General features: G+C 44.2%; 1 non-coding gene across 1 annotated transcript; it reads left to right on the top strand.

Annotated features, from left to right (window-relative positions):
• The first annotated feature begins 7683 nt into the window (after positions 1–7683).
• Positions 7684–7756, top strand: trnaa-agc (transfer RNA alanine (anticodon AGC)). Its single transcript has one exon. It is a non-coding gene; the product is annotated as a tRNA-Ala (tRNA).
• Positions 7757–12042: the final 4286 nt, after the last annotated feature.

Below are 12042 nucleotides of genomic sequence, written 5' to 3'. Positions count from 1 at the left end.
TGTTTGTGCAGGAACTGAAAAGTTGCAACATTCCAGTTGTGGATTGTACGATATAAACAGGGTCAGTGTAGGAGTAATAGTATCGACTGCCTGCAATTCGCACATAAATGTTATACACAACCCGGCCCACCCATAACAATATAAAACTGCCCGATATACTGAAGAGTAAAATGATGGATTTCTTTCGGTTCTCCATCTCTGGATCCTTATGATTCTCTTCATTACTGCGACCAAGGAGTCTCCTGCGGACTCGACTGGACACTAAAATGCGCCTGACCGTCAGAACATTGAGCAACAAAATCAGAATGAACGGAGCACAAGGGGTTAAAATGCGGTGAAACATGTCAAATGCGGCCCATGCGGGGGAAGTAAAGAAAATCGTTTTCAGGATACAAAACCAGGGAACATTGTCAACGATGTTGTCAGGCTCATATGGAAAGTACCAGGGGACACACACTGAACAGCTCAGCACACTCACTGTTCCGAGAACCACAGCCGCCGTTTTCTCCGTGCAATATTTTGTTTTCATCTTCTCACAACAAATGGCCACAAATCGATCAAAGGTAAAAGCGACTGTGAGCCAGACAGAAACTTCCATGGTTGCATAAACCAGGAAGTAAATGAGACTACACACTGGAGTAATGTTCAGGAATGAAAATGAGAAATAATTCCAACCAATCCGCCTCAATATCACATCAGAGACAACGACCAGGAGATCGGCCACTGCCATTCCTATCAGGTAGCGACTGATACATTTGGAAAGACCGCACTTTCCTCGGGACAGGATCACAATCGCCATCAAGTTAACTGTAAGAGAGAGGAAAGAATGCAGATAAATTATTGATCTGACCTGGAGCCAAAGCAGCAGCTTGAGAGGATCTGGGGAGAAATTTCCAGCTTTGTTGCTGCATCGAACGGTGGAAACAGATCAATTGAACTGGGCAGCGTTTTCGAACCGAGAGATGTTTAAAACACAATGATCAATAATGAATCGGAAGATCGATCCAGAAAGTGAGTAAAGTGAGAACCGGATCCACTGGAAGGGCTGAGTGAGGGCGCAGTGCCGGTGGGGACGGGAGAAGGGGTTTTACCGAGCCGGAATTCACCGTATTAAGACTGGATTTGGGCTTCAGATGGGCGGGAACGAGAACGAAGGTGAGGGGACAGGTGGAGGTGCAGCTGGTTTGTTGATTTGGATTAAGAGAGCTAACAGGGGCTAGCACTAAATGGGAAAGGCAGGTGGTGATGGAGCCAGTGAGTGAGATTGGGAGGGAGACAAGGAAAAGGAGGAGCTGGAGGGGAATCAGGATCAGATGGTTTACTAAAGTGGATCAACTGAAGCAACGGATGTGGAGACAGAGGATTCAGTGCAGTGGGCGGAGAGACTGGGATTCACAGGGAGAGACTGCAGCAGAATGTTGGAGGTATTCTAATCTATAGGCCCCAGAAGCACAACGCAATTAATAAATTAACCTGTTCATGTCTGTGGTTATTGTTGTCAAAGAAAAGCTAGTGGGGTACATAATGTGTTCAATAAATTTACTTTGCACGTTCAATTAAAATTAAATTCATATATATTGATTAAATCACCTCGTTCTTTATTGAATTAAGCTGACACATAGCTTTTAGAATACAGTACCTAATAGTTTATTACGATCAAGAAATCACTGATTCTATTCTTTAAATACATTTCAATTATGTTTGTGTATTCATTCAGTAAATAAGTAAAAGGAACATTCACTTAAACAGACTGAGGATCTGATAGCCATAAACACAGCCGGCGAGAGTACATTTAAACTCTCACAATCTGACAACATCCTAACAACACCTTCAAGTAACATTTCCTCCTCATAATTGTACTGGAAATTTCAGCAGTTCATTCCATGAATTGTTTACACCGCTGCCGCTCTCTCTCTCTCTCTCTGCCTGGTCTCTCAATCTCTTTCCTCGCGTTCCATCTCCCCTCCCTCTCGTTTTGCTTCTCAGTCGCTTTCTCTATCGCTCCTCTCTAGCTCTCCGCAATGTTTGTACTCTCTTTCTCAATGCCCCTTTTCATATCCGATGAAATCCTATCATCCTGCGCCTGCATTCTGCTCACCAGTCCCCTGTTCCAACGATCCGATTTTTAGTGTCAATTTATAAAATGCTGAAGCCTCTGTGAATAGTTTAATGCTGCTGCAGATCACCCAAGTCTCCACCTGTTCACCTACGCTGTTCACTTCCTCTATATTGCATGGAATAAACAGAATGGATTGCCTCTTCAAGACAGATCTCACAATAATTGAAATTTCTTCTCCTGTAATTATCAAATACAGTGATAGGTGGCGGCATTGTTCAAAGAACAAAATGCCAACGTTATCACTACGACTTATAATCTACAGATAAATCGAAGTACTCCAGATTCGAACAGATACAGTGCAAACTGATACAACATAACGTCAAAACATTTCATTTCACAATGCAGTCCAGTGACAGCCAATCAATCCATCAAAAGTGAAGCAGAGAATGAGATGTGAAAGAGTCAGCAGCAAACTCAGTTCAGTAGCCAGACATCTGAGGCAACGTCAGACACAAACATAATCGAATAATACTTCATAATAGTGATAACCAATAAATACATTGAAATCCCAGTTAAACTGAAGCATGTTCTGGGGAGAGCTGACGTTGCGACGCCTCCTTGTAACACTGAGACCGTGAGCTGTCTCATGATCAATCACTGAAAACACATTAATGAAAAAAATATTCCAAGACACTTTAGATCCAGAATATGAAACTGTTAACCGCTCCCAATGGTCTGATACCAGCTCTTACCCCTGATAGATGATTCCTATACATTCAGCACAGATAATATTCCAGCAACAATGCCAGGCTTGATGCAAAGAAGCACAATACTGCGGGTGCTGGAAATCTGAAATAAAAACAAAAAATGCTGGAGTAGCTCAGCAGGTCAGGCAGCATATGTGGAGAAAGAAACAGAGTTACTGTTTCAAGTCGAAGACCTTTCATCACAACTGTCAAAAAGATCATTACAAATAATAATGCAATTGCTACAAGACAGAAAGAGCACTCGCTTAGGGCATTTCATCATTCAAATGATAGGACAGAAGAGGCGGCTGTGTAAAAGATGCAGGGAGAAATAAAATACCAAGTACAGCAGCAGAGTTGATACCGATATACAACATTAACAGCTGGAGATAATCGCTTACCAGAAGTTCCAATGGCTGCAAGAACAGGATAGTAAATGTCTTCTATCTGATAGATTACTGGGTATTCCATTTCTGTGAGAAGCACTGACTTCTGTTGGCCTGAAACCCAGAGCTCCGGCAGGCACTCTGAGCTGATCCATTCCAACAAGCCTTGATTTATACAGGGCATAAGTCTCCCCTCACAAGGTGAAGCCCCTGATCATTACTGCTAGTTACAGTCACTTGAACAAACACATTACATCAGCAGCTTTGACTCCAATATTAATTGTGTGGTGCATATAACACAAACATCTCAAAGCCTAGGAGATTATCTTAATCAGCGTTCTCTTGGGAATAAGACTAAAGGCTGTACACATACAGGACTGATCCCACAATAATGAACGGCTTCATTCTCAGTTTTCATATAGTTGTATTGAACATGTGCAATTCTGCCAATTCATTTCCAAATTTTACCGAATTCCCTGCAGTGTGGACTTAATCCAATGACACAAGCAGACTTGTTTCACTCTGTTCCGGCAGTTTACCAGTTAAAATATAAATTTTGAGTGTCTGACAGGAGGACAGTTGAAGGCCACGTTCCGGATTGCAGCCGACAATTTACTGTAGATGATAAAAGGGGACGGACACTGAACGTGCCCCAATGAGATTCCTCTCTCCGCTATTTTACTGCAGATATTCTACATTGGTGAATGGCTGCAGTGAAATTGGTCCCGTGTAACACCCAGCTAAGCACATGACCCAATTTTACCTCCATCGCAAAGGCGCCGTGATTCCCTCACTCGCCTTCATTCCATACTCATCCCATTGCCATTGACACTCTCAACGATGCCTCTGTCCCCTCCAGACTCCCTTCCTCCAATGCGTTCCTGGCCGGCCTACCATGACCTCCTTATTCAATGGACACTGGCCTCTTTTGGTGGGACTACCCTCGCTTGGTTCCACTCACCTATCTCATCATAGCCAGGAGAAGCTTTTCTTCCCACCCTATTATCCTTATCTTTGGTGATTTAAAAGGTTCAATCCTTGGCTCTCTCCTCTTTCTCATCTCCATCCTACCCTTTGGTGATGTAGACTACAGATAAGGACCAGCTTTCAAATATACACTGACAAAACCACCACCGCTCTTGACCCTTCCAATGTCTTTGTGTTGTCAGACCCACATTCTGTTATAGATTAGCCTCAATTTCCGCAAGATAAAAATTGGGAACTCATGATCTTTGGCCCCATAATATCAATACCCTTGGCACGGATTCCATCCCTACTCTTAGGTAACGTGACCAAATCTGCACACAGTACTCAAGCTGTGGTCTCACTGCAGTAATTGTAAACAATTTTACAACACCAAGTTATAGTCCAACGATTTTATTTATAATCCCACAAGCTTTCGGGGGTTTTCCCCTTCCTCAGGCGGTGTGGAAGTCTGAGGAAGGGGAAAGCCCCCGAAAGCTTGTGGGATTAAAAATAAAATCGTTGGACTATAACTTGGTGTTGTAAAATTGTTTACAATTGTTAACCCCAGTCCATCACCGGCATCTCCACATCATGGCTACCATCGACACCACAAACTGCCGGCTCACAGTGGAAAGGATATCCACTTCCACACCGCCTGAGGAAGGGGAAAGCCCCCGAAAGCTTGTGGGATTAAAAAATAAAATCGTTGGACTATAACTTGGTGTTGTAAAATTGTTTACAATTGTTAACCCCAGTCCATCACCGGCATTTCCACATCATCACTGCAGTAAGACATCCTTGCTCCTGTATTCAAATCCTCTTGCAATGAAGGCCAACATATCATTTGCCTTCCTAACTGCTTGCTACACCTCCATGTTTGCTTTCAGTGACTGGTGTACAAGGACACCCAGGTCGCTTTGTATATTAACATTTCCCTATATATCACCATTTAAATAATACTCTGCCTTTCTGTTTTTCCTTCCGAAGTTGATAACTGCATCTGCCATATATTTGCCCACTCACTCAACTTGTCTAAATCGCCTTGAAGCCTCTTTGCAGCCTCCTCACAACTCACGATCCCACCTAGTTTTGTATCATCAGCAAAGTTGGAAACATTACATTTGGTTCCCTCATCCAAATCATTGATATAAATTGGAATCGCTGGGGCCCAAGCACTGATCCACGCGGTGCCCCACTAGTCACTGCCTGTCACCACGAAAAGGACCCATTTATTCCTACTCTCTGTTTCCTGTCTGTTCACCAATTTTCAATCCATGCCAGTATATTACCGCCAATCCCCTGTTCTTTAATTTTGCACATCAACCTCTTATATGGGACTTTATCAAAGGCCTTCTGAAAATCCAAATAAACCAAATCCACTGGTTGTCCCTTATCTATTCTATCAGTTACATCCTCAAAAAACTCCAGTTGTTTTATCAAACACGATTTCCCTTTCATAAATCCGTGTTGAATTTTTCTAATCACGTTGATATTTCCTAAGTGTCCTGTTATCATATCCTTTATAATAGACTCTAGCATTTTCCCTACGACTGATGTTAGGCTAACCGGCCCATATTCTCTCTCCCTCATTTCCTAAATAGTGGGGTTACATTTGCCACCCTCCAATGTGCAGGAACTGTTACATCATGTATAGAATTTTGGAAGACAGCAACTAATACATCCACTATTTCCACGGCTCCGTCTTTTAACACTCTGGGATGCAGATTATCAGTTCCTGGGCATTTATCGGCTCTCAGTCCCGTTAATTTCTCCAGCACTATGTTTTACTAATACTAATTTCTTTTAATTCCTCCTTCCCACTAGTCCCATGGTTTCCCTGCATTTATGGGAAGTTATTTGTGTCTTCTTCTGTGAAGAAAGAACCAAAGTATTTGTTTAATTGCTCTGCCATTTCCTTGTTCCCCATTACAAATTCTCCCGTTTCTAACTATAAGGGACCTACATTTGTCTTCACTAATCTTTTTCTTTTTACTTACTTGTAGAAGCTTTTACAGTCCACTTATAAATTCCTTGCAAATTTACTATCATACTCTATTTTTCCCCTCTTAATCAGACTCTTGTTCCTTAGCTGCTGAATTCTAAATTGCTCCCAATCCTCAGGATTACTACTTTTTCTGGCAACTTTATATGACTAAAAATAAGATAGATGAGTTAAGTAGTGCCCTCCGGGGTGTCCTAAGTCAGTAACAGGACGACCAATGTAGAGTAGGAGGAGGGGGAGACCATAACCACTGTCAAAAAAAATACAGGAGCTGGAGGAAAGATTAAAGCAGAAGAAAAGCATGATGTATGCCATAACAGACAACTTAAATTTCTCACGGGATAGAGAAATCAGTAATCCTTCATGGGAAGAGATAGACTTTAGAGAGCTAGTACAGACTGCCCGTCAGTAATCCTTCCCGGAGAGATAGACTTTAGAGAGCTAGTACAGGCTGCCCGTCAGTAATCCTTCCCGGAGAGATAGACTTTAGAGAGCTAGTACAGGCTGCCCGTCAGTAATCCTTCCCGGGGAAATAGACTTTGGAGAGCGAGTACAGGCTGCCCGTCAGTAATCCTTCCCGGAGAGATAGACTTTGGAGAGCTAGTACAGGCTGCCCGTCAGTAATCCTTCCCGGAGAGATAGACTTTAGAGAGCTCGTACAGGCTGCCCGTCAGTAATCCTTCCCGGGGAGATAGACTTTAGAGAGCTAGTACAGGCTGCCCGTCAGTAATCCTTCCCGGGGAGATAGACTTTAGAGAGCTAGTACAGGCTGCCCGTCAGTCATCCTTCCCGGAGAGATAGACTTTAGAGAGCTGGTGAAGGCTGCCGGTCAGTCATCCTTCCCGGAGAGATAGATTTTGGAGAGCGAGTACAGGCTGCCCGTCAGTAATCCTTCCCGGAGAGATAGACTTTAGAGAGCTAGTGGAGGTTGTCCATCAGTAAACCTTTCCCGGGAGGGATAGACTTTAGAGAACGAGTACAGGCCGTTCAGCAGTAAACCTTTCCGAGGAGGGATAGACTTTAGAGCGCTAGTACAGGCTGTTCAACAGTAAACCTTTCCGGGGAGGGATAGACTTCAGAGAACGAGTACAGGCTGCCCGTCAGTAAGAGTACGACCGAGACAGGGAGCAGGAGGACCAGGGTCTGGAATCAGGACCTCATGAAAAATACCAAACTCCCCAAGCGGTGATGAGACCAATACGAGTAGCAAAAACAGATGGGGCAGGAGCTGAGCTGGGATTCTCTAATATCCCATAGAATGCCCCTCAATTACAGGCCTTGGCCACTAAAATCTCGTCAATTAAACACAAGATAGATCTGAGCATGAGTCTGGCGAGTGTAGATCAGACTGACGAGTTACATCCCATAAATGGATTGAAAAAAATATTAGGATTGCCTTCAGTCTGAAACAGAGAGTTACAGATTGATTAATGGCGATTGGAACCGGACCCGTCTCCCACATTGAGAGCATTTGTAGGCGGAAGCTATCTTCTAAGTTTTTCCTATACTAACCATCGCAATAGAGTTTCCGTAGTGTAGTGGTTATCACGTTTGCCTAGCACGCGAACGGTCCCCAGTGCAAAACTGGGCGGAAACATTTTCTAAAAGTTATCCACCAAAAGTCAATAAATTTATAAAAAAGCAAGAATTCACTCTGTGCTTAAATGTGAATAAAATACAACACCTCACAGAACCGGTATATTTTCCTTTCTCTGTCCAGTTCTACACACACTCAAACACTACACAGATACCGACAGTGTCTCCCACTCACTCCCGTTTCCTGTCCCGACGGTGCAGAAAGCCCCTCTCAAAGCTATACATTGCGACTGATTTCTGTTGATTTGTGAGAGATCATTAAAGGATCCTGCAGCGATGCCTCGGTTAATAATTACAATTCTAAACAACATTGCAGCCGCGGCAACAAACACATCGGTTTTTCGATGTTCGATGTTCCCCAGCTCCCGGATTGAGTGAGGCCACGACAGGCCGCCTATCCGGCTCCACTCTCTCCAATCACACGTTCCTGGTGGAAAGCAGCGAATGCCGCTTCAGACAGTGCATTGCTGCCCAACCCTGGGAAACAAGAATCTACCGAAGCTTTGACCACACATCGCAGGCATCGTCTGTCCCGCGGTTCTTGCTCCGCTGCAAAGACAGAACTTGCCAACTCTTTCAAAATTTACAGCCTGAACAGAGACTTCAACCCTGGAACCTCAGATCTCTCCCCGCTTTAAAATTCTGATGCTGTGCCGACTGAGCTACACAGGATCGCTTTAGAGAAACTTCCATTGTATAGATTCTTGGTAGGATTTTGAATTATCCCTCGTCGACCTCGAAAGATGGTGAGGATCCCTGTTATAAAATTCTCAGTAACGTGTTGAGGAGAATCCTTGTTTCTGTTGAACATGATGAAAGAAACATGGACAGTGAACTCGTGAGTTTACAATTCTTCTTGTTTGTGCCAAATGTTTTGTCATTCGTTTGCACCAATTAAAATAACACTTTACCCAATGTCTCAAAATCTAAACTTGTCCCACACGGGAGTTGGAAAAGGCCTCTCGACCTTTCAGCGTATTAACATCTGTAAGCTGAATAATTTCTCCCGTTGCACAGTGACAACAGGCAGAATATTTCCCTTCCAAATTTTCCACACACGAAACTTCCAACCGATAAATATCCGCTTAACGAAATGAAGAATTGTGTGTTTGGTTCATTAGATTTAAAGATATCGGACCGGCCCCTTTGCCTTAACGACTGCCGCAATAGCCCCCTCTCCCCCTATAAACAAGTAAACTCGCACCTGCTATTGAAAGACGGTAGGCCAGAGGAACCTTAGTGTCCACATGGAAACACGAAGAAGTAAATGCGTTATGGAACATACCAGTTGTACCTTCAACTCCGGTCAAAATGTTCGTAGTAAAAGGTTTGACTATTTTAAATTAGGCTTGACCTGACAACATGGGCATTTCTGGAGCCGATAAAAATACCGCACGCTGACCAATTGTGCAACAAGATCGGCGCCTGATTGATAAAATCAGTGCTCCCGTCAAACATTGTCGATCTCTCAATTATCGCTTGGTGATTGTTCTCAAACAGATGCCTCCAATCAAGATGCGCTTCGTTGAACATCCGCAGTGACCTTTAAAAGCCGTGGAATCTGGGTTGTTACTGGTTAATTTATATCAGTGAGTGACCGATTTTAAACTAGCTGAGGGTCTAAACCTGAGGTAAGAGCCTGGGATATAGAAGAGATTCTACAATGTATCAAGTTATATTACACTGATTCCACCAACACTGTACATCACATCCCTTAAACATTGTTACCTGTTACTATATAAAACCGGTGAAGGTGGAAATTGAAAATATCTGAAAAAACTTTCATCATATCAAACTTAATTCTGATCATTATTATTATCCAATCATTGTACAGTCTGTTCCTTTTAAAAAACTTAATATTAAACCAGTCGCCTTCCCCGAGCGGCTCTGCCGATGTGATTTGCACCCGCTTCTCACTGACTTGGTATTTGACGCACTCCGGTCAACAACAAACGGATAAGGCCGGATCCAGAAGAGAAAAATGAAGACCGACCTCGGCGGTTCCCCCAGAGTGCGGGAGGCGGACAAACAGCAGCAGACAGAGCGATCTCTCTGTTGGCCAGGGGCTGCAGAAAACTACTGAGTTTAATTCGAATTGCTAAGAAAGACACAAACTTTTGAACTGAAGTGACCTGGAGTTCAGTCACTGGTCTGAACTGGCCAGAACCGGTTTGAATTCTTTCCGCTTCTTAGAGGGACAAAGGAGATGTGATGAGACACCAGTCCTTATTTAGAAAAGGAGTAGTGAGCTGATGCGACCTAGCCCCTTGGAACAGAGCCAATCAGGGGATGACACCGACAACTCGAGGAACTTAAAGCCAACCGGAGAAGACAGCATCATTCCAAAAGACAGGCTTGAATTTAAAACTGAAGAATTGCAGGCTTGGTGCCAGTGTGTTTGTGAGGGAGACTCCGGAGACGAACCATCGCGGAAGTAGGAACCCTACGTCAGGGACGTAGAGACTAGGTCAGGGACGTAGAGACGACGTTCGGAGAGAGAGAATGAATCGCCTGGCCAGCGTTATCTCTCCTTTCCCGGTAATATAATATCCTTTCTATTCTGTGACCACTCAGGGAGTGTTAGTCAGAGAAACCTAGTGGGTGTGCGTTTAAATCTTAATACTCAGGGGGTGTTAGTCAGGGAAACCGAGTGGGTGTGCGTTTAAATCCTAGTTTGACGATAAAACTGTATAACCTGCTGTAAACTGCATGCCTATATCTAACCAGGCGTATAAGCGGTATGTACATGATCTAATAACGTTAATAAAGCGAATTGAGATTTAAGAGAGAATTGACCATTTCCTCTGTGTACTAAGCCAATAACTGTAACCAGTGACTTCCGGTCAACATCTTTGGCGTCCCTGGGTGGGCTCGAGGATAAATCTCTCCGTTGCGTCAGCGGGAGCCTCGAGGCGAACCGAATTTGGCAAAGTATACAGAGAACAGGAGTTTGGGTTAATTCATAGTTAATAACACAAGATGACGAATAAATGGAAGTCACCAAGCCCTGGGGACTTGGACTGTTTTGATTGGAAGGGACTCCTTCAAAAAGACGTAATAGGGAAGTGGCCGCAATACGGGGAGTATGCGGGTCACATTGGAGACAAGGCAACGCCTGTTGGGGGGGTCCTTTGGAAAATTGCGCAAACAAAGATGTCAGATAGGAAATTTAAAAAGATACAGAAGTCCGTAGCGATCGGATGTTTGCTTGAGGAATGGATAGAATGCCGACAGCAGGCTAGGATAGAGAGAGAAGAGACTCAGGAAATCCGAGGCGGATTAGAAGTAGAGAATAAAACACTCCGTGAGGAGATCGCCCGCCTTAGTGAGAAAGTAACTGATCTACAGGGACAGAGAAGTGCAGATTTGATGCACATGAACCAATATCAGTTACAGTGCGAAAAATTAACTAATGAAAAGAGTAAGAGAGAGGGAGAAGCCCAAGCAGCTAAAGCTGAGGTGGAGAGATGGAAACAACAATGTAGTGATTTAAAAACTGCTATGAATGTGATTCACAGATCAGCTCAGGAGAAGAGGTGTAGTACTCGCGATCACACAACGTGTCAGAAACTGATAGGGAGGCTGCAAGATCAGCTAGCCGCACAGAGGGGCATATTATGTGCTTTTGCACCCGAAAGAGGTGCAGAAAGTGGTCTGGGGGATGTAGATTGGGATGATTGAGCAGACAAGGTGGATAGATACAGCAGCGGTGATAGGGAACCTCCACTAGGGTACCCACCGCCAGCATATGCTCCAGAGCAGAAAGAACCGTCTGCCCCAATGGCCCCCCTTGTAACCACCAGAGCACAGATGGGGGAAGATGGCCAGGATATGACATATTCCACCCCACTTGGGGTACAGGAACTGAGGGTTATTGCGAAAGATATTGGAACGTGTGCGCCCGGGGATGATCCCAGGGAGTTGTTCCCAGCGGTCAGGCAACAGAGAGCGATACACGGCTTAGACGATGCTGAGGAAAGGAAATTAATCCTAATGTGCCTATACCCACATATACACTCCGCCCTACCGGAGGAACAAAAACTTGGTAGAGGCACGAATGTGGCCTTAAAGGACCAGGTATTATCTGTCATGGGTGATAACAGAGGGGATCCAGTGGAGGCGCTGATGAGATGCTATCAAAGGAAAGGTGAACACCACGCTGTATTTTCGGCCCGCATTTGGGCGGTGTTTCAAGGTGTCTATGGTACAGAATTAGATAGGGATAATTTACAGCGGGAGGTTAGGAACCGATGGCTGAGAACACTAGTGTCGCATGGCACTGAGGAT

Source organism: Heptranchias perlo, unplaced genomic scaffold (assembly GCF_035084215.1).
Source record: "Heptranchias perlo isolate sHepPer1 unplaced genomic scaffold, sHepPer1.hap1 HAP1_SCAFFOLD_73, whole genome shotgun sequence".
Taxonomy (NCBI): domain Eukaryota; kingdom Metazoa; phylum Chordata; class Chondrichthyes; order Hexanchiformes; family Hexanchidae; genus Heptranchias; species Heptranchias perlo.
Note: the sequence above shows the minus strand (reverse complement) of the source record. Positions and strands in the feature narration are given on the sequence as shown.